Here is a 22,524-nt window from a genome sequence, read left to right on the forward strand (position 1 = left end):
TCTAAAAAGGAAAAATCACAAATTAAATGGGACAATTTCTTTCCTGTTATGTCACACTTTCCTTCTGTGACACAATTAACGTCCCCAACAAAAATAGTGGGAGATTTCCCTGGAAGAAAAAAACGTAATTTTTCAAGAAGAGCAAGCCGCTCTTCCTTCCCTGTAGGCCAATATAAATTAATAATTCTGACCCGCCACCCTCTATAACTCAAAAATGCAATTAAACATCGGCCCACCTCCACCACAATATAACTATCAATAGAGATTTCTTTATTCCCAACTAATATCCCCACCCCATCATTTTTATTATGATTAGACCCTGACCAGATATGCTGTCCGTAAGGCCAGTCTTTGTCACAAGGAGCATCCTGAATCCCACACTCCTGAAGGCAAAAAACATCAGCACCTAAATGTTTCAGGTAGTCCAGAACAGTTGTTCTTCTGATTTTAGATCTGATCTGCCTTACATTTAGGGACACTACATCCCAACCAGATTGGCAAGACATTAATTAAAGAAAAGAAATACATGACTCAATGTTGATCACACCATACTCATCCATTATCATCAGACTGGGAAAGCACCCCAAAGGTGTTGATGCTCTCAGGGATGCCAAGGTAAGGAGCATCAGGGGAGAAGACATCCTGCGGGTAAATGCGGTCACTTGCAGGACTGTCGCACCCTCCGCTGGCAGGTGAGTACTCTCGTCTGGGTTTTTTATTGGCCAGTTCAGGAGTATCATCATCATCAAAAGACCTCCCAGAAGTAAAGTCTCCTTGGCCACCATCCCTGGCCACCTCTTCGTCTGTAGCACCCCAGGACAATGCAGGGGTTCGAGCAAGAGACACATCCATGTCACCCTCACCACATATTTCGGACTGATGAGGGAGGTCCACATCCAACTCGGAGATCTCCATACTTGGCCCAGCAGGGGCTGGAGGGTCCAACAGGGTCTGGGCCTCACCCACCAGATCTTCAACCTCAGGGGGATCCGTCTCCTCATTGATCTCTGCAGTAGTCACCTGTGGGGTAACAGCAGGGACAGTAGGCTTACCTTTGGTCACTTCGGAGAAGGACCTAGGCTTGACTTTAGCCTTACAATCCCGAATCACATGTCCTTCCTCCCCGCAGGCATCACATACCACCGGGTTGGAACAATCCTTCGCCAGATGACCGTACTTGTTGCACTTTCTACAGTTTGGCAATTGTTTTCAGAAATCCTGGATATGCCCGAACATGTTGCATCTCCTGCAGAACAATGGCGCCTCGGGAAAAAACAGATATCCAGAGTCTCTTCCAATTGTAAAGTTCAGGGGAGGATAGTGAATACCTCCAGGACCATGAGGGTCTATCCCAAACCTCACAAAGTATTTATACTTCCCAGTCCACAGCCCTTCTCCATTTAAGATTTTATGGGAGAATTGCACAAAAATGCAGTGTCTTCTCAGGAATGCAGTGATATCATCCCGGGAGATAAAGGGGTTGTGCATGAATACTACCACCGGGATATCCCCCTTAGAGTAGAGTACAGTGAAGATAAGTCCATCCAGCTGAGGGTGCTCTGAAAGGACTTGAAGAGTTTTGAAAAGGTTTTGGCAAGCCGCCATAGAAGAAAGCACCAAGACGTACCTATGCTCCCTTCTGAACTCCTGCAAACAGATGATCTCCGACTTCTGGATCTTCAGGATTTCATAGAAAATGGCGTTGACCAGGTATGACAACGAGAAATGGTCCTTCTTCTCCTCAGAGACCTCGATACGGAAAGCATTCTTGACCCGGGGATCCCCGGTCCCAGCAAAGCGAAGCTTGACACCCATGGTCGCTTCAGGAATCGCCTTCTCGTTTCCTCCTCACTCTCCCCCTATAGCAGCATCCAGCTTAAGCCACCGAAGTGGCGATGCTGGAAGGCCGAGGGCTAGTACACAAGGAACCTCTTGTCCAAACACTAGGTCTGAGCCAAAAAGGCCGAGAAGCGATAACCAGAATTGGTTTCAAACTACGGAGCCACCCAAGGATCCTGAAAAGTCCATTTGTGGAGATGAGCTCCTGGACTCCCGTTAAGAAGACATGTTGTCAACCTCTAGATCCCTTACATGCCTGCACTTTTCGGCTTGCTGCTGCTGCAATCCACGCGTTTTAGATCTGCATAACTCCACCTCTTTAAACACAGCACCTTCACCCCCTGCTGTTCCCACCCGCCTCAACACCGTTGGAAGGGAGGAGAACCAATTAAGGCGGGGGGTGGGGTGGAACGAGCAGCTGTCTACCCTTAGCAGGAGGGCTGCTGATTACATACCTCTCCTGCTGCTGCTGCTGCTGCTGCTGGCTGTCCAGCAGCAGACTGAAGGTGGCTGCTGCTGTGCACAGGTATATAAAGGCTCAGAGCCTATTATGACACGCGCAGCCAGCGTTCCATTGCCACATTCCATCTACTGCAGGCAGGATACCTGGCTGGCTGAATGTCGCTGAGAAGCTCACAGAGACCGCCATAAGCAACAGTTTAACAGAATGCCACAGACTAATCAACCAAACTTTTTGGGTTGGGTTCTCTTTTATAGTCTGCAGGCATTAAATGAAAGAAGTCAGTGTTCCAGCAGAGGGAGACAACGTTTCAGAAAAGGCATTGTAGCAAACCAAAAAAGAAATTTTAAGCGCAGTAGAGTAACCAGCGCACATACCTGTTAGCTCAGGTGAGTTTAAAAGGCTGCTGTTGATAACAAGGGCATTTGCTAAATAGATGGTGTGTGTGCAACAATATACTGAAAGGTCAATTATATTGTGCAGCTTATCTCACCACCTGTAGTTATTTAGGTGAAAGCTCCAAAATGCTTGCCTAATATGTCTGTTTATCCAAAAGGAAGTAAAAAGGGAGAGCTAGAAAGATAGCATTTCATTACATTACATGGCAATGCAATGCACAGTTGCTGAAGTTGAACCAAAATGAGCTTGTAATCTGGCTTCTGCAACTTTGAACATGAAAAATCCAATGAGGAGAAGAAAAGCAAAGCCAAAGAGTCCATCCCAAAATCCGACAAACAAGCAAAATGAACAAAAAACATTGAATTCAATTCTTTCTGATTTTAGAAACTGCATTAAAGAAGGGGTGCACCGGTCCTGGAGATACTGCAATACCAGGTCAATGCGTGGAGTGGACAGAGCAAGCTCTTTTTCCATCTCCCTGTTCTAAAAATCCATTTAATATATGGTCCCCAGATAGGGGACGTATCAGATATTAAACTGATAAGAACAGATACTACACTTGATCTTAGCCAAAAGGCCGAGAAGCGATAACCAGAATTGGTTTCAAACTACGGAGCCACCCAAGGATCCTGAAAAGTCCATTTGTGGAGATGAGCTCCTGGACTCCCGTTAAGAAGACATGTTGTCAACCTCTAGATCCCTTACATGCCTGCACTTTTCGGCTTGCTGCTGCTGCAATCCACGCGTTTTAGATCTGCATAACTCCACCTCTTTAAACACAGCACCTTCACCCCCTGCTGTTCCCACCCGCCTCAACACCGTTGGAAGGGAGGAGAACCAATTAAGGCGGGGGGTGGGGTGGAACGAGCAGCTGTCTACCCTTAGCAGGAGGGCTGCTGATTACATACCTCTCCTGCTGCTGCTGCTGCTGCTGCTGGCTGTCCAGCAGCAGACTGAAGGTGGCTGCTGCTGTGCACAGGTATATAAAGGCTCAGAGCCTATTATGACACGCGCAGCCAGCGTTCCATTGCCACATTCCATCTACTGCAGGCAGGATACCTGGCTGGCTGAATGTCGCTGAGAAGCTCACAGAGACCGCCATAAGCAACAGTTTAACAGAATGCCACAGACTAATCAACCAAACTTTTTGGGTTGGGTTCTCTTTTATAGTCTGCAGGCATTAAATGAAAGAAGTCAGTGTTCCAGCAGAGGGAGACAACGTTTCAGAAAAGGCATTGTAGCAAACCAAAAAAGAAATTTTAAGCGCAGCAGAGTAACCAGCGCACATACCTGTTAGCTCAGGTGAGTTTAAAAGGCTGCTGTTGATAACAAGGGCATTTGCTAAATAGATGGTGTGTGTGCAACAATATACTGAAAGGTCAATTATATTGTGCAGCTTATCTCACCACCTGTAGTTATTTAGGTGAAAGCTCCAAAATGCTTGCCTAATATGTCTGTTTATCCAAAAGGAAGTAAAAAGGGAGAGCTAGAAAGATAGCATTTCATTACATTACATGGCAATGCAATGCACAGTTGCTGAAGTTGAACCAAAATGAGCTTGTAATCTGGCTTCTGCAACTTTGAACATGAAAAATCCAATGAGGAGGAGAAAAGCAAAGCCAAAGAGTCCATCCCAAAATCCGACAAACAAGCAAAATGAACAAAAAACATTGAATTCAATTCTTTCTGATTTTAGAAACTGCATTAAAGAAGGGGTGCACCGGTCCTGGAGATACTGCAATACCAGGTCAATGCGTGGAGTGGACAGAGCAAGCTCTTTTTCCATCTCCCTGTTCTAAAAATCCATTTAATATATGGTCCCCAGATAGGGGACGTATCAGATATTAAACTGATAAGAACAGATACTACACTTGATCTTAGCCAAAAGGCCGAGAAGCGATAACCAGAATTGGTTTCAAACTACGGAGCCACCCAAGGATCCTGAAAAGTCCATTTGTGGAGATGAGCTCCTGGACTCCCGTTAAGAAGACATGTTGTCAACCTCTAGATCCCTTACATGCCTGCACTTTTCGGCTTGCTGCTGCTGCAATCCATGCGTTTTAGATCTGCATAACTCCACCTCTTTAAACACAGCACCTTCACCCCCTGCTGTTCCCACCCGCCTCAACACCGTTGGAAGGGAGGAGAACCAATTAAGGCGGGGGGTGGGGTGGAACGAGCAGCTGTCTACCCTTAGCAGGAGGGCTGCTGATTACATACCTCTCCTGCTGCTGCTGCTGCTGGCTGTCCAGCAGCAGACTGAAGGTGGCTGCTGCTGTGCACAGGTATATAAAGGCTCAGAGCCTATTATGACACGCGCAGCCAGCGTTCCATTGCCACATTCCATCTACTGCAGGCAGGATACCTGGCTGGCTGAATGTCGCTGAGAAGCTCACAGAGACCGCCATAAGCAACAGTTTAACAGAATGCCACAGACTAATCAACCAAACTTTTTGGGTTGGGTTCTCTTTTATAGTCTGCAGGCATTAAATGAAAGAAGTCAGTGTTCCAGCAGAGGGAGACAACGTTTCAGAAAAGGCATTGTAGCAAACCAAAAAAGAAATTTTAAGCGCAGCAGAGTAACCAGCGCACATACCTGTTAGCTCAGGTGAGTTTAAAAGGCTGCTGTTGATAACAAGGGCATTTGCTAAATAGATGGTGTGTGTGCAACAATATACTGAAAGGTCAATTATATTGTGCAGCTTATCTCACCACCTGTAGTTATTTAGGTGAAAGCTCCAAAATGCTTGCCTAATATGTCTGTTTATCCAAAAGGAAGTAAAAAGGGAGAGCTAGAAAGATAGCATTTCATTACATTACATGGCAATGCAATGCACAGTTGCTGAAGTTGAACCAAAATGAGCTTGTAATCTGGCTTCTGCAACTTTGAACATGAAAAATCCAATGAGGAGGAGAAAAGCAAAGCCAAAGAGTCCATCCCAAAATCCGACAAACAAGCAAAATGAACAAAAAACATTGAATTCAATTCTTTCTGATTTTAGAAACTGCATTAAAGAAGGGGTGCACCGGTCCTGGAGATACTGCAATACCAGGTCAATGCGTGGAGTGGACAGAGCAAGCTCTTTTTCCATCTCCCTGTTCTAAAAATCCATTTAATATATGGTCCCCAGATAGGGGACGTATCAGATATTAAACTGATAAGAACAGATACTACACTTGATCTTAGCCAAAAGGCCGAGAAGCGATAACCAGAATTGGTTTCAAACTACGGAGCCACCCAAGGATCCTGAAAAGTCCATTTGTGGAGATGAGCTCCTGGACTCCCGATAAGAAGACATGTTGTCAACCTCTAGATCCCTTACATGCCTGCACTTTTCGGCTTGCTGCTGCTGCAATCCATGCGTTTTAGATCTGCATAACTCCACCTCTTTAAACACAGCACCTTCACCCCCTGCTGTTCCCACCCGCCTCAACACCGTTGGAAGGGAGGAGAACCAATTAAGGCGGGGGGTGGGGTGGAACGAGCAGCTGTCTACCCTTAGCAGGAGGGCTGCTGATTACATACCTCTCCTGCTGCTGCTGCTGCTGGCTGTCCAGCAGCAGACTGAAGGTGGCTGCTGCTGTGCACAGGTATATAAAGGCTCAGAGCCTATTATGACACGCGCAGCCAGCGTTCCATTGCCACATTCCATCTACTGCAGGCAGGATACCTGGCTGGCTGAATGTCGCTGAGAAGCTCACAGAGACCGCCATAAGCAACAGTTTAACAGAATGCCACAGACTAATCAACCAAACTTTTTGGGTTGGGTTCTCTTTTATAGTCTGCAGGCATTAAATGAAAGAAGTCAGTGTTCCAGCAGAGGGAGACAACGTTTCAGAAAAGGCATTGTAGCAAACCAAAAAAGAAATTTTAAGCGCAGCAGAGTAACCAGCGCACATACCTGTTAGCTCAGGTGAGTTTAAAAGGCTGCTGTTGATAACAAGGGCATTTGCTAAATAGATGGTGTGTGTGCAACAATATACTGAAAGGTCAATTATATTGTGCAGCTTATCTCACCACCTGTAGTTATTTAGGTGAAAGCTCCAAAATGCTTGCCTAATATGTCTGTTTATCCAAAAGGAAGTAAAAAGGGAGAGCTAGAAAGATAGCATTGCATTACATTACATGGCAATGCAATGCACAGTTGCTGAAGTTGAACCAAAATGAGCTTGTAATCTGGCTTCTGCAACTTTGAACATGAAAAATCCAACGAGGAGAAGAAAAGCAAAGCCAAAGAGTCCATCCCAAAATCCGACAAACAAGCAAAATGAACAAAAAACATTGAATTCAATTCTTTCTGATTTTAGAAACTGCATTAAAGAAGGGGTGCACCGGTCCTGGAGATACTGCAATACCAGGTCAATGCGTGGAGTGGACAGAGCAAGCTCTTTTTCCATCTCCCTGTTCTAAAAATCCATTTAATATATGGTCCCCAGATAGGGGACGTATCAGATATTAAACTGATAAGAACAGATTTTTTTTTTTAATTTGGCTATCCCCTCACAGGGATAAAACCAGTTTTATTTAAAAATTACACAGATGTACAGAAATAAAAGCAACATTTTACATCATTACAAATTTTTATACATTGTCTCGAAACATACTAGACTTAAAAACATAAATTATTCAAATAGGATAAAAATTTGCATATATTCAAATTAATAAAATGTTACAAAAATTCAAAATGTGTTCCATACATTGACATCCCATTTTAGGGAGATATTTGGATTATTTTTTTTATCTAATAAAAAATATACATACATTTCACTTAAACAAAAACTAAAAACATCATTTAAAGACAATTCATCATGATTAAAAATTAAAATATTTCAGGCTTTCCAGAGAGCTATTTTGGCGCAATTTATTGTCTTCCATGCCATTATTTTTTGGTCTTTTGTTGGGCATTCCATAAGTCCGTAAAGTATTGTGGCGTATTTAAAGTCTTTGAGGTCTGCCACTTTTTCCATCAGAGGGAGCAATTTTCTCCAGAACGCTTTTGCAAAAGGACAAGTCCATAGTAGATGTTTCACTGATTCCTCCTCTTGACATCCGCTTCTTGGGCAAATGGCAGACCTCACGAGTCCTCTTCTATGTTGGAATGCCCGGCACGGAAGACATTGGTGTGCGCAGCTCCAAGCCAAATCTTTCTGTATATTAAAAAGATATTTTGCATTAATGACTTTCCATATATTCAATATTTGTTCATCATCATAGCGCTCAATGTTACATAACTCTTCATTTTTACAAAGACTTTTAATTAATTTCTTACTATTTTGTAGATCTCCCGCTTCTTTACCCCCTAAATTAAAATGAATCACTATTTTTTCTAAAATTAAATAATGCGTTGGCAGTTTAAAAGCATATGGAGATGATAAAACCGTTTCAAACCACCCAAACTTTCTCATAAAAAAACCAGTGTTATAACGCATAAAAAAGGACCAATAGTGATTTTTAAAAAGGGCATTAAAACAGAAGCAAAAAAATTTAATTAAAAGGAATCTACTAAAATCTGGAAAGTCTTTCCCACCTTTGAGCTTTGGTTTTGTTACAATTTCTCTTTTTAATTTCTCCATCTTAGAACTCCAGAAAAAAGTAAAACATGCTTTAGTGATCTTTTTTAAAATATTTACAGGGGGAGGGAAAACCAAACTCAAATACAATAAAAGAGGCAAAATGACCATTTTTATAATTAATACTTTACCCTCCATCGTTAATTTTCTCATATTCCACATACATATTTTCGTATTCACTTTCTGAGCTACCGCCTCCCAGTTATTTAGACCATTATTGGATTCACAGAAAGAAATACCTAAAATATTAATAGAGTCAGTTATTGGAATAAAAACATCGTGTAAAATCATCTCCCCAATATTTAAAATACTACTCTTATTAAAATTAACCTTAAAACCAGAAGCTGTACAAAAGGATTGGATCTGTTTGAGTGAGTTTTGTAGTGATGGTGCATCTCGGCAAAGGACCGCCACATCGTCCATGTAACCCACCACTTTTGCTTCTGTTCCTTTGCTTCCAGGTAGAGGGATACCACATATTTGTCTATCTCTACGGATTGCACATAAAAGTGGCTCAAGAGCACAAATAAAAAGTAGTGGGGACAGGGGGCACCCCTGTTTTACCCCTGATTTTAAAAAAACATCTTGTGTCTTGAAACCATTTACTAAAATCTTACTTGTGCAGTCCTTATAAAACGCTTTAAGAGATAATAAAAACCTTTCTGGTATGCCCATTTTTTCTAAAACCTTAAAAAGATAAAAATGAGAAATCTGATCAAAAGCTTTTTCGAAGTCAATTGATAAAATTGCCATCTTCCCTTTTCTGTTTTTAATGTCTTCAATACAGTCTTTAACAAGGTTTAGATTGTCCCAGATACTGCGCTCAGGCACACCACATACTTGGTTTGAGTGGATTATTTTTCCTATAATTTTTTTAAGGCGGTTTGCACAAATTTTTGCCATTATTTTATAGTCACAGTTTAGTAGGGTTATAGGTCTCCAGTTTTTTAAGTCTGTCTTATCACCTTTCTTATATAATAATGAGACCTCCCCTTTTTTCCAGGATTTTAATAAAACCTTATCATTAAAAACTTCAGTAAAAACATAAAACAGATCCTCTTTTAAAATATCATAAAATTTTACATAAAACTCTATAGGAATACCGTCTGATCCAGGGACTTTTCCAATTTTAAAACTTTTTATGGTTTGTAAAATTTCTTCTTCTGTTATGTTTTGTGATAAAAACTCTTGGGAGGCGGTATCTAAAACAGATGTTATTTCTTCTAGAGAATTTTGCATTATATTTTCATCTATTCTTTTATCATTAAAAAGATTAAAATAGTAACCATGTACCTTTTCCAAAATTTTTCCCATATTTTTCTCTCCATCTATATCTTCAATTACTGTTTTTTTCTCTCTAATTTTTTTAAAAAAATATCTAGAACATTTTTCGTCTTCCTCCACGTGTTTTATTCTGGAGCGGAAAATGAGCTCTTTCCCTTTTTGTTCTAGTGATTTTGTTATTTCTTCTTTCAGTATTTTAATATCTTTTTCTACTTCTAGACCATTTTCTCTAAGTTTATATAAGGTCTGTAACCGGGTATTTAAATTATTATATAATTCTAGCTTTTCTTTTGCTTTATATATGCTTTTCTTAATAAAAAAATCTTTTATTTTTTTTTTCATTTTATCCCACCAGGCACTTATAGGGACATTTACATCTTTCTTCCTCCTGCAGTTTTTATAAAATTCAATAAAATCCGATAAAATCTTAGAATCATTTAAAAGGGATACATTCATTTTCCAAGTTTTTTTCCCACATTTTTTATTAGCATTAATTTTTACACTAAAAGATAAAAATTTATGATCTGAGAAGATATTATCGTGGGTTTCACATTTATCAGGTAAAATTTGTTCTGAACCGAATATAAAATCTATTCTTGAACTGCAATTTAAATTGCTCCAGGTAAAGCCGGCTTCTACTGAACTAGTCTTGTTGCATTCTTTATAAATATCAACAAGTCTAAAATCACTTAAAATATTACTTAACATACCGGTAGTTTTGTCATAGTTTCTACTTACGGCTGTAGAGCGCCGACTTTCACCCTTTAAAATACAATTAAAATCACCTGCCAAGATAAAAGGTTCAGAGGTATTAATAAATAATGGTAAAATCTCTAACATGTCAGCTCTTTCATTTTTATCTGGGGACCCATAAAAATTTAAAAATTGCCATTTTACACCATTAATAAAAGCTTTAACTAATAACATACGACCTGGTAAAATCTCTTGGATAAAATCAATTTGAACGTTTCCCTTAAAAAGTATAGCTATCCCTGCTGATCCGGTAACATTTGACCCGGACCACACTGATGGGCCACATTTCCAATCCTCTTTGTATTTTTTGTAGGATACTGTGTGCGGGATATTGCATTCCTGTAAAAAGAAGACGGAAGCCGTAAGACAAGTTAAAAAATTAAATAATGTTACTCTTCTGGTATTTGATTTTAGACCCCTCACATTGAGGGAAATGCCCTTAAGTTCTGCCATTGGAGGAAAGTAAAAAAATTATATAAAACAGAAATACGGAACTTACTTCCTATCCGCTGAACCGGCCAGACCACTTACGCTCGAGCTACTTCCCTCGTCCGAATTTATCGTAAGTAAGGACTCCATGGAGGAGGAACTTGACTCACCAAGACAATGACCCAACGCTACATGTGAGTAGCTTGGGAGACAACTAAGAGGAACAGCACCCTGGGTCTCCATGGGCTGGCCATTCAGATCCTTATCAGGTGGGTCCCCAGGTGGCTCCCCTGCACCCAGGGGAGGCCGACACACAGGGGAAGGTTGGGTACAAGGCAATGTACCCGAGCTCACGGAGCTGGCAAGGCTCGGCTCCCCACCGGGGTCAGCAGGGTCCGGGACTTTTGGAGGACCAACGTCCACCTCCCCACCAGGAGATGTGTCCATCTGATCCCCATCAGCCGCTCCATTCGAACCATCTTTCTTCCCTCTTTTCTTTTTATGGGGACCCACCGTAGTCCAGTTAGCCTCAGACTCAGGCCCAGGAAACCCAGTTTTTGCCTCGGGCTCGGTGTCAACCTTCTGCCGGTCTCTTTTGGTTTTACCGATCATGCCCTTTTGTTCCTTTTCTGCCTTTCTTTTAGCCTCCCTGTTGTCTTCGTGCCAACTTTTCCTCACTGCTTGGGAGTTACCCTTCATTACCTCTGAGCTTTCCTCATCACTCGAATTGCCCTCTTTGCTCGCTGAGGCTCCAGGTTGTTGTTCCTCCTCCTGAGGGGTGGTCTGACCTGTTGGTTCATTTTCGGATGTCCTGGCCTTTTCCTTCCGTCTCTGTTCGGCCTCCCAGAACCTATGTGGGCATGAAAAATAAAAATGACCAGGTTTTTGGCAGAAATTACATTTTTTATCATGAGGACATTCTTTGGTGTCATGTTCTGTACTAGCACAGTTTCTACAGGTTGCCTCACAGTCATCCTTAAAATGGCCATATTTTCCACAGTTTCTACAAAAGGGTGGCATACCAGAAAAAAAGAAGTCTCCATTTGAGGAACCTATTTTAAAACGTGCAGGAGGGAGTTTCACACCGCCTGGGAAATTAGGGTCTCTTTCACATGTTACTAGAAATTTCCATTTGGACGTCCATATGTGAAACTCATTAAGTACTTTCCCTATACATTTTACACTTTTAAAGTACATTGAAAGAAAACATGTTAGTTCCACTGAAGTAACGAAAGGAGAAAATACTTTAAGGATTACCATTTTTACCTCATCCAGGACGTGCTCGATAACTTGTATTCCTTTTAGAATAGGATTGTTTTTTGCCTTTCTGGCTCTTACCAGGACATCCTGAAAAATGCCTTCCCCGGTGAAGATGATGTCATAATCGCCACGCCTCGGATAATCCTGGATAGAGAGAATCTCGTTCTTCTGCACATGAAAGAGCCCTTCAAGCACGTCCTGGACTACGTACCGCAATTTCCTTTCATCACTTCCGCCCTCTGTGAAATGAATACGGATAGTGTTTTTAAGCCTCGCATAGTGAGGCACGAGGTTGGGGTCAACCTCCATGGTAACGCAACAAGAAAAAGCAAATCGCAAACCGCTTGCAATCTGCGCCTTTCAGAGTTCTGTAAACAGAAACACCTGAGAGGCTGGGGGGGATCGCAACCCGTTACCCTGGGACTAAGCCCTCTCCCAATAGCAGCAGGCAGGGGAGCCCACCGAAGTGGGTCACCCTGCAAGGCCGAGGAGAGGGGTACCCGAGTACCTTCTGAACCACAGTCGCCTGTACAAGACACTTGACCGCAGCCAAAAGGCCGAGAAGCGATAACCAGAATTGGTTTCAAACTACGGAGCCACCCAAGGATCCTGAAAAGTCCATTTGTGGAGATGAGCTCCTGGACTCCCGTTAAGAAGACATGTTGTCAACCTCTAGATCCCTTACATGCCTGCACTTTTCGGCTTGCTGCTGCTGCAATCCACGCGTTTTAGATCTGCATAACTCCACCTCTTTAAACACAGCACCTTCACCCCCTGCTGTTCCCACCCGCCTCAACACCGTTGGAAGGGAGGAGAACCAATTAAGGCGGGGGGTGGGGTGGAACGAGCAGCTGTCTACCCTTAGCAGGAGGGCTCCTGATTACATACCTCTCCTGCTGCTGCTGCTGCTGGCTGTCCAGCAGCAGACTGAAGGTGGCTGCTGCTGTGCACAGGTATATAAAGGCTCAGAGCCTATTATGACACGCGCAGCCAGCGTTCCATTGCCACATTCCATCTACTGCAGGCAGGATACCTGGCTGGCTGAATGTCGCTGAGAAGCTCACAGAGACCGCCATAAGCAACAGTTTAACAGAATGCCACAGACTAATCAACCAAACTTTTTGGGTTGGGTTCTCTTTTATAGTCTGCAGGCATTAAATGAAAGAAGTCAGTGTTCCAGCAGAAGGAGACAACGTTTCAGAAAAGGCATTGTAGCAAACCAAAAAAGAAATTTTAAGCGCAGCAGAGTAACCAGCGCACATACCTGTTAGCTCAGGTGAGTTTAAAAGGCTGCTGTTGATAACAAGGGCATTTGCTAAATAGATGGTGTGTGTGCAACAATATACTGAAAGGTCAATTATATTGTGCTGCTTATCTCACCACCTGTAGTTATTTAGGTGAAAGCTGCAAAATGCTTGCCTAATATGTCTGTTTATCCAAAAGGAAGTAAAAAGGGAGAGCTAGAAAGATAGCATTGCATCACATTACATGGCAATGCAATGCACAGTTGCTGAAGTTGAACCAAAATGAGCTTGTAATCTGGCTTCTGCAACTTTGAACATGAAAAATCCAATGAGGAGAAGAAAAGCAAAGCCAAAGAGTCCATCCCAAAATCCGACAAACAAGCAAAATGAACAAAAAACATTGAATTCAATTCTTTCTGATTTTAGAAACTGCATTAAAGAAGGGGTGCACCGGTCCTGGAGATACTGCAATACCAGGTCAATGCGTGGAGTGGACAGAGCAAGCTCTTTTTCCATCTCCCTGTTCTAAAAATCCATTTAATATATGGTCCCCAGATAGGGAACGTATCAGATATTAAACTGATAAGAACAGATACTACACTTGATCTTAGCCAAAAGGCCGAGAAGCGATAACCAGAATTGGTTTCAAACTACGGAGCCACCCAAGGATCCTGAAAAGTCCATTTGTGGAGATGAGCTCCTGGACTCCCGTTAAGAAGACATGTTGTCAACCTCTAGATCCCTTACATGCCTGCACTTTTCGGCTTGCTGCTGCTGTAATCCACGCGTTTTAGATCTGCATAACTCCACCTCTTTAAACACAGCACCTTCACCCCCTGCTGTTCCCACCCGCTTCAACACCGTTGGAAGGGAGGAGAACCAATTAAGGCGGGGGGTGGGGTGGAACGAGCAGCTGTCTACCCTTAGCAGGAGGGCTCCTGATTACATACCTCTCCTGCTGCTGCTGCTGGCTGTCCAGCAGCAGACTGAAGGTGGCTGCTGCTGTGCACAGGTATATAAAGGCTCAGAGCCTATTATGACACGCGCAGCCAGCGTTCCATTGCCACATTCCATCTACTGCAGGCAGGATACCTGGCTGGCTGAATGTCGCTGAGAAGCTCACAGAGACCGCCATAAGCAACAGTTTAACAGAATGCCACAGACTAATCAACCAAACTTTTTGGGTTGGGTTCTCTTTTATAGTCTGCAGGCATTAAATGAAAGAAGTCAGTGTTCCAGCAGAAGGAGACAACGTTTCAGAAAAGGCATTGTAGCAAACCAAAAAAGAAATTTTAAGCGCAGCAGAGTAACCAGCGCACATACCTGTTAGCTCAGGTGAGTTTAAAAGGCTGCTGTTGATAACAAGGGCATTTGCTAAATAGATGGTGTGTGTGCAACAATATACTGAAAGGTCAATTATATTGTGCAGCTTATCTCACCACCTGTAGTTATTTAGGTGAAAGCTCCAAAATGCTTGCCTAATATGTCTGTTTATCCAAAAGGAAGTAAAAAGGGAGAGCTAGAAAGATAGCATTGCATCACATTACATGGCAATGCAATGCACAGTTGCTGAAGTTGAACCAAAATGAGCTTGTAATCTGGCTTCTGCAACTTTGAACATGAAAAATCCAATGAGGAGAAGAAAAGCAAAGCCAAAGAGTCCATCCCAAAATCCGACAAACAAGCAAAATGAACAAAAAACATTGAATTCAATTCTTTCTGATTTTAGAAACTGCATTAAAGAAGGGGTGCACCGGTCCTGGAGATACTGCAATACCAGGTCAATGCGTGGAGTGGACAGAGCAAGCTCTTTTTCCATCTCCCTGTTCTAAAAATCCATTTAATATATGGTCCCCAGATAGGGGACGTATCAGATATTAAACTGATAAGAACAGATTTTTTGATTGAAGCTGCATCCAAGGCACTGAAAAATGTGACCGAAGTCACACCAAAACAGCGCACGAGGCGAGGATTCATGTGGACCCTTCCCGGAGGAGAGGGTCCCCAATAAACCATCCCCATCCCTCCGAGCCAGAAGGCCACAGCGAGGGTCAGGGATCTCCGATGCTCTCCCTAGCCGAAGCCGGAGAAGAGCCGTTTTCGTGCTCCCAGCTTCCATCTAGGCTGCCACCCTAGTGGAGCTGGAGCCTGTGTTGGTTTCTCAGCCCAAAGCTGACCGGACCTCCGACCGGGTTTATAAAAATTCCCCTTCCTAGCCCGGAGGCCAGGAATAGGGGGGGTTGCTCAGAAAGTATGATTGGCAAAGGTGCGGCGTGCAACGAAGCCAAGTCTTTCTGGGGTTCCCAGTCCCAGTAAGCTTGGACTCCCACCAGGGCGCCTACTCCTGGGGCACATTGCTCCAAAGCCCTCACACTTACCCAGCCTAGTGACTTCGATCCTGGAGGGCCATGTTTTCCATCAGATAACTCTATGAGCCACCTGGCGTACTAACAAGTGCACCAAACCAGTGTGTAATATGCATCAATTTACTAGGGCAGCCCAAGGACAAAACTGCCTTTTCAAAAGATACTACACTTGATCTTAGCCAAAAGGCCGAGAAGCGATAACCAGAATTGGTTTCAAACTACGGAGCCACCCAAGGATCCTGAAAAGTCCATTTGTGGAGATGAGCTCCTGGACTCCCGTTAAGAAGACATGTTGTCAACCTCTAGATCCCTTACATGCCTGCACTTTTCGGCTTGCTGCTGCTGCAATCCACGCGTTTTAGATCTGCATAACTCCACCTCTTTAAACACAGCACCTTCACCCCCTGCTGTTCCCACCCGCCTCAACACCGTTGGAAGGGAGGAGAACCAATTAAGGCGGGGGGTGGGGTGGAACGAGCAGCTGTCTACCCTTAGCAGGAGGGCTCCTGATTACATACCTCTCCTGCTGCTGCTGCTGCTGGCTGTCCAGCAGCAGACTGAAGGTGGCTGCTGCTGTGCACAGGTATATAAAGGCTCAGAGCCTATTATGACACGCGCAGCCAGCGTTCCATTGCCACATTCCATCTACTGCAGGCAGGATACCTGGCTGGCTGAATGTCGCTGAGAAGCTCACAGAGACCGCCATAAGCAACAGTTTAACAGAATGCCACAGACTAATCAACCAAACTTTTTGGGTTGGGTTCTCTTTTATAGTCTGCAGGCATTAAATGAAAGAAGTCAGTGTTCCAGCAGAAGGAGACAACGTTTCAGAAAAGGCATTGTAGCAAACCAAAAAAGAAATTTTAAGCGCAGCAGAGTAACCAGCGCACATACCTGTTAGCTCAGGTGAGTTTAAAAGGCTGCTGTTGATAACAAGGGCATTTGCTAAATAGATGGTGTGTGTGCAACAATATACTGAAAGGTCAATTATATTGTGCAGCTTATCTCACCACCTGTAGTTATTTAGGTGAAAGCTCCAAAATGCTTGCCTAATATGTCTGTTTATCCAAAAGGAAGTAAAAAGGGAGAGCTAGAAAGATAGCATTGCATCACATTACATGGCAATGCAATGCACAGTTGCTGAAGTTGAACCAAAATGAGCTTGTAATCTGGCTTCTGCAACTTTGAACATGAAAAATCCAATGAGGAGAAGAAAAGCAAAGCCAAAGAGTCCATCCCAAAATCCGACAAACAAGCAAAATGAACAAAAAACATTGAATTCAATTCTTTCTGATTTTAGAAACTGCATTAAAGAAGGGGTGCACCGGTCCTGGAGATACTGCAATACCAGGTCAATGCGTGGAGTGGACAGAGCAAGCTCTTTTTCCATCTCCCTGTTCTAAAAATCCATTTAATATATGGTCCCCAGATAGGGGACGTATCAGATATTAAACTGATAAGAACAGATACTACACTTGATCTTAGCCAAAAGGCCGAGAAGCGATAACCAGAATTGGTTTCAAACTACGGAGCCACCCAAGGATCCTGAAAAGTCCATTTGTGGAGATGAGCTCCTGGACTCCCGTTAAGAAGACATGTTGTCAACCTCTAGATCCCTTACATGCCTGCACTTTTCGGCTTGCTGCTGCTGCAATCCACGCGTTTTAGATCTGCATAACTCCACCTCTTTAAACACAGCACCTTCACCCCCTGCTGTTCCCACCCGCCTCAACACCGTTGGAAGGGAGGAGAACCAATTAAGGCGGGGGGTGGGGTGGAACGAGCAGCTGTCTACCCTTAGCAGGAGGGCTCCTGATTACATACCTCTCCTGCTGCTGCTGCTGCTGGCTGTCCAGCAGCAGACTGAAGGTGGCTGCTGCTGTGCACAGGTATATAAAGGCTCAGAGCCTATTATGACACGCGCAGCCAGCGTTCCATTGCCACATTCCATCTACTGCAGGCAGGATACCTGGCTGGCTGAATGTCGCTGAGAAGCTCACAGAGACCGCCATAAGCAACAGTTTAACAGAATGCCACAGACTAATCAACCAAACTTTTTGGGTTGGGTTCTCTTTTATAGTCTGCAGGCATTAAATGAAAGAAGTCAGTGTTCCAGCAGAAGGAGACAACGTTTAAGAAAAGGCATTGTAGCAAACCAAAAAAGAAATTTTAAGCGCAGCAGAGTAACCAGCGCACATACCTGTTAGCTCAGGTGAGTTTAAAAGGCTGCTGTTGATAACAAGGGCATTTGCTAAATAGATGGTGTGTGTGCAACAATATACTGAAAGGTCAATTATATTGTGCAGCTTATCTCACCACCTGTAGTTATTTAGGTGAAAGCTCCAAAATGCTTGCCTAATATGTCTGTTTATCCAAAAGGAAGTAAAAAGGGAGAGCTAGAAAGATAGCATTGCATCACATTACATGGCAATGCAATGCACAGTTGCTGAAGTTGAACCAAAATGAGCTTGTAATCTGGCTTCTGCAACTTTGAACATGAAAAATCCAATGAGGAGAAGAAAAGCAAAGCCAAAGAGTCCATCCCAAAATCCGACAAACAAGCAAAATGAACAAAAAACATTGAATTCAATTCTTTCTGATTTTAGAAACTGCATTAAAGAAGGGGTGCACCGGTCCTGGAGATACTGCAATACCAGGTCAATGCGTGGAGTGGACAGAGCAAGCTCTTTTTCCATCTCCCTGTTCTAAAAATCCATTTAATATATGGTCCCCAGATAGGGGACGTATCAGATATTAAACTGATAAGAACAGATACTACACTTGATCTTAGCCAAAAGGCCGAGAAGCGATAACCAGAATTGGTTTCAAACTACGGAGCCACCCAAGGATCCTGAAAAGTCCATTTGTGGAGATGAGCTCCTGGACTCCCGTTAAGAAGACATGTTGTCAACCTCTAGATCCCTTACATGCCTGCACTTTTCGGCTTGCTGCTGCTGCAATCCACGCGTTTTAGATCTGCATAACTCCACCTCTTTAAACACAGCACCTTCACCCCCTGCTGTTCCCACCCGCCTCAACACCGTTGGAAGGGAGGAGAACCAATTAAGGCGGGGGGTGGGGTGGAACGAGCAGCTGTCTACCCTTAGCAGGAGGGCTCCTGATTACATACCTCTCCTGCTGCTGCTGCTGCTGGCTGTCCAGCAGCAGACTGAAGGTGGCTGCTGCTGTGCACAGGTATATAAAGGCTCAGAGCCTATAATGACACGCGCAGCCAGCGTTCCATTGCCACATTCCATCTACTGCAGGCAGGATACCTGGCTGGCTGAATGTCGCTGAGAAGCTCACAGAGACCGCCATAAGCAACAGTTTAACAGAATGCCACAGACTAATCAACCAAACTTTTTGGGTTGGGTTCTCTTTTATAGTCTGCAGGCATTAAATGAAAGAAGTCAGTGTTCCAGCAGAAGGAGACAACGTTTCAGAAAAGGCATTGTAGCAAACCAAAAAAGAAATTTTAAGCGCAGCAGAGTAACCAGCGCACATACCTGTTAGCTCAGGTGAGTTTAAAAGGCTGCTGTTGATAACAAGGGCATTTGCTAAATAGATGGTGTGTGTGCAACAATATACTGAAAGGTCAATTATATTGTGCAGCTTATCTCACCACCTGTAGTTATTTAGGTGAAAGCTCCAAAATGCTTGCCTAATATGTCTGTTTATCCAAAAGGAAGTAAAAAGGGAGAGCTAGAAAGATAGCATTGCATCACATTACATGGCAATGCAATGCACAGTTGCTGAAGTTGAACCAAAATGAGCTTGTAATCTGGCTTCTGCAACTTTGAACATGAAAAATCCAATGAGGAGAAGAAAAGCAAAGCCAAAGAGTCCATCCCAAAATCCGACAAACAAGCAAAATGAACAAAAAACATTGAATTCAATTCTTTCTGATTTTAGAAACTGCATTAAAGAAGGGGTGCACCGGTCCTGGAGATACTGCAATACCAGGTCAATGCGTGGAGTGGACAGAGCAAGCTCTTTTTCCATCTCCCTGTTCTAAAAATCCATTTAATATATGGTCCCCAGATAGGGGACGTATCAGATATTAAACTGATAAGAACAGATACTACACTTGATCTTAGCCAAAAGGCCGAGAAGCGATAACCAGAATTGGTTTCAAACTACGGAGCCACCCAAGGATCCTGAAAAGTCCATTTGTGGAGATGAGCTCCTGGACTCCCGTTAAGAAGACATGTTGTCAACCTCTAGATCCCTTACATGCCTGCACTTTTCGGCTTGCTGCTGCTGCAATCCACGCGTTTTAGATCTGCATAACTCCACCTCTTTAAACACAGCACCTTCACCCCCTGCTGTTCCCACCCGCCTCAACACCGTTGGAAGGGAGGAGAACCAATTAAGGCGGGGGGTGGGGTGGAACGAGCAGCTGTCTACCCTTAGCAGGAGGGCTCCTGATTACATACCTCTCCTGCTGCTGCTGCTGCTGGCTGTCCAGCAGCAGACTGAAGGTGGCTGCTGCTGTGCACAGGTATATAAAGGCTCAGAGCCTATTATGACACGCGCAGCCAGCGTTCCATTGCCACATTCCATCTACTGCAGGCAGGATACCTGGCTGGCTGAATGTCGCTGAGAAGCTCACAGAGACCGCCATAAGCAACAGTTTAACAGAATGCCACAGACTAATCAACCAAACTTTTTGGGTTGGGTTCTCTTTTATAGTCTGCAGGCATTAAATGAAAGAAGTCAGTGTTCCAGCAGAAGGAGACAACGTTTCAGAAAAGGCATTGTAGCAAACCAAAAAAGAAATTTTAAGCGCAGCAGAGTAACCAGCGCACATACCTGTTAGCTCAGGTGAGTTTAAAAGGCTGCTGTTGATAACAAGGGCATTTGCTAAATAGATGGTGTGTGTGCAACAATATACTGAAAGGTCAATTATATTGTGCAGCTTATCTCACCACCTGTAGTTATTTAGGTGAAAGCTCCAAAATGCTTGCCTAATATGTCTGTTTATCCAAAAGGAAGTAAAAAGGGAGAGCTAGAAAGATAGCATTGCATCACATTACATGGCAATGCAATGCACAGTTGCTGAAGTTGAACCAAAATGAGCTTGTAATCTGGCTTCTGCAACTTTGAACATGAAAAATCCAATGAGGAGAAGAAAAGCAAAGCCAAAGAGTCCATCCCAAAATCCGACAAACAAGCAAAATGAACAAAAAACATTGAATTCAATTCTTTCTGATTTTAGAAACTGCATTAAAGAAGGGGTGCACCGGTCCTGGAGATACTGCAATACCAGGTCAATGCGTGGAGTGGACAGAGCAAGCTCTTTTTCCATCTCCCTGTTCTAAAAATCCATTTAATATATGGTCCCCAGATAGGGGACGTATCAGATATTAAACTGATAAGAACAGATACTACACTTGATCTTAGCCAAAAGGCCGAGAAGCGATAACCAGAATTGGTTTCAAACTACGGAGCCACCCAAGGATCCTGAAAAGTCCATTTGTGGAGATGAGCTCCTGGACTCCCGTTAAGAAGACATGTTGTCAACCTCTAGATCCCTTACATGCCTGCACTTTTCGGCTTGCTGCTGCTGCAATCCACGCGTTTTAGATCTGCATAACTCCACCTCTTTAAACACAGCACCTTCACCCCCTGCTGTTCCCACCCGCCTCAACACCGTTGGAAGGGAGGAGAACCAATTAAGGCGGGGGGTGGGGTGGAACGAGCAGCTGTCTACCCTTAGCAGGAGGGCTCCTGATTACATACCTCTCCTGCTGCTGCTGCTGCTGGCTGTCCAGCAGCAGACTGAAGGTGGCTGCTGCTGTGCACAGGTATATAAAGGCTCAGAGCCTATTATGACACGCGCAGCCAGCGTTCCATTGCCACATTCCATCTACTGCAGGCAGGATACCTGGCTGGCTGAATGTCGCTGAGAAGCTCACAGAGACCGCCATAAGCAACAGTTTAACAGAATGCCACAGACTAATCAACCAAACTTTTTGGGTTGGGTTCTCTTTTATAGTCTGCAGGCATTAAATGAAAGAAGTCAGTGTTCCAGCAGAAGGAGACAACGTTTAAGAAAAGGCATTGTAGCAAACCAAAAAAGAAATTTTAAGCGCAGCAGAGTAACCAGCGCACATACCTGTTAGCTCAGGTGAGTTTAAAAGGCTGCTGTTGATAACAAGGGCATTTGCTAAATAGATGGTGTGTGTGCAACAATATACTGAAAGGTCAATTATATTGTGCAGCTTATCTCACCACCTGTAGTTATTTAGGTGAAAGCTCCAAAATGCTTGCCTAATATGTCTGTTTATCCAAAAGGAAGTAAAAAGGGAGAGCTAGAAAGATAGCATTGCATCACATTACATGGCAATGCAATGCACAGTTGCTGAAGTTGAACCAAAATGAGCTTGTAATCTGGCTTCTGCAACTTTGAACATGAAAAATCCAATGAGGAGAAGAAAAGCAAAGCCAAAGAGTCCATCCCAAAATCCGACAAACAAGCAAAATGAACAAAAAACATTGAATTCAATTCTTTCTGATTTTAGAAACTGCATTAAAGAAGGGGTGCACCGGTCCTGGAGATACTGCAATACCAGGTCAATGCGTGGAGTGGACAGAGCAAGCTCTTTTTCCATCTCCCTGTTCTAAAAATCCATTTAATATATGGTCCCCAGATAGGGGACGTATCAGATATTAAACTGATAAGAACAGATACTACACTTGATCTTAGCCAAAAGGCCGAGAAGCGATAACCAGAATTGGTTTCAAACTACGGAGCCACCCAAGGATCCTGAAAAGTCCATTTGTGGAGATGAGCTCCTGGACTCCCGTTAAGAAGACATGTTGTCAACCTCTAGATCCCTTACATGCCTGCACTTTTCGGCTTGCTGCTGCTGCAATCCACGCGTTTTAGATCTGCATAACTCCACCTCTTTAAACA

At 43.5% G+C, this 22,524-nt stretch overlaps 11 non-coding genes and 1 pseudogene across 11 annotated transcripts; all 12 read right to left on the minus strand.

The window, feature by feature from the left end:
• Positions 1 to 3,096: 3,096 nt before the first annotated feature.
• On the minus strand, positions 3,097 to 3,287 carry LOC141222618 (U2 spliceosomal RNA). The gene has a single exon (XR_012290380.1). It is a non-coding gene; the product is annotated as a U2 spliceosomal RNA (small nuclear RNA).
• Positions 3,288 to 4,408: 1,121 nt separating this feature from the next.
• LOC141222619 (U2 spliceosomal RNA) lies at positions 4,409 to 4,599 on the minus strand. The gene has a single exon (XR_012290381.1). It is a non-coding gene; the product is annotated as a U2 spliceosomal RNA (small nuclear RNA).
• A 1,115-nt stretch (positions 4,600 to 5,714) lies between these two features.
• Positions 5,715 to 5,905, minus strand: LOC141222620 (U2 spliceosomal RNA). Its single transcript, XR_012290382.1, has one exon. It is a non-coding gene; the product is annotated as a U2 spliceosomal RNA (small nuclear RNA).
• A 1,115-nt stretch (positions 5,906 to 7,020) lies between these two features.
• LOC141222849 (U2 spliceosomal RNA) lies at positions 7,021 to 7,209 on the minus strand. Its single transcript, XR_012290594.1, has one exon. It is a non-coding gene; the product is annotated as a U2 spliceosomal RNA (small nuclear RNA).
• A 6,470-nt stretch (positions 7,210 to 13,679) lies between these two features.
• On the minus strand, positions 13,680 to 13,870 carry LOC141222748 (U2 spliceosomal RNA). Its single transcript, XR_012290503.1, has one exon. It is a non-coding gene; the product is annotated as a U2 spliceosomal RNA (small nuclear RNA).
• A 1,112-nt stretch (positions 13,871 to 14,982) lies between these two features.
• LOC141222827 (U2 spliceosomal RNA) lies at positions 14,983 to 15,164 on the minus strand. The gene has a single exon (XR_012290578.1). It is a non-coding gene; the product is annotated as a U2 spliceosomal RNA (small nuclear RNA).
• A 524-nt stretch (positions 15,165 to 15,688) lies between these two features.
• Positions 15,689 to 15,804, minus strand: LOC141222332 (U2 spliceosomal RNA; annotated as a pseudogene).
• A 1,115-nt stretch (positions 15,805 to 16,919) lies between these two features.
• LOC141222621 (U2 spliceosomal RNA) lies at positions 16,920 to 17,110 on the minus strand. The gene has a single exon (XR_012290383.1). It is a non-coding gene; the product is annotated as a U2 spliceosomal RNA (small nuclear RNA).
• A 1,115-nt stretch (positions 17,111 to 18,225) lies between these two features.
• Positions 18,226 to 18,416, minus strand: LOC141222622 (U2 spliceosomal RNA). The gene has a single exon (XR_012290384.1). It is a non-coding gene; the product is annotated as a U2 spliceosomal RNA (small nuclear RNA).
• Positions 18,417 to 19,531: 1,115 nt separating this feature from the next.
• Positions 19,532 to 19,722, minus strand: LOC141222623 (U2 spliceosomal RNA). The gene has a single exon (XR_012290385.1). It is a non-coding gene; the product is annotated as a U2 spliceosomal RNA (small nuclear RNA).
• Positions 19,723 to 20,837: 1,115 nt separating this feature from the next.
• Positions 20,838 to 21,028, minus strand: LOC141222625 (U2 spliceosomal RNA). Its single transcript, XR_012290387.1, has one exon. It is a non-coding gene; the product is annotated as a U2 spliceosomal RNA (small nuclear RNA).
• Positions 21,029 to 22,143: 1,115 nt separating this feature from the next.
• LOC141222626 (U2 spliceosomal RNA) lies at positions 22,144 to 22,334 on the minus strand. Its single transcript, XR_012290388.1, has one exon. It is a non-coding gene; the product is annotated as a U2 spliceosomal RNA (small nuclear RNA).
• Positions 22,335 to 22,524: the final 190 nt, after the last annotated feature.

This window comes from Phyllobates terribilis, unplaced genomic scaffold (assembly GCF_046119375.1).
Source record: "Phyllobates terribilis strain yellow unplaced genomic scaffold, ASM4611937v1 Scaffold_361__1_contigs__length_1927384, whole genome shotgun sequence".
Lineage (NCBI taxonomy): Eukaryota > Metazoa > Chordata > Amphibia > Anura > Dendrobatidae > Phyllobates > Phyllobates terribilis.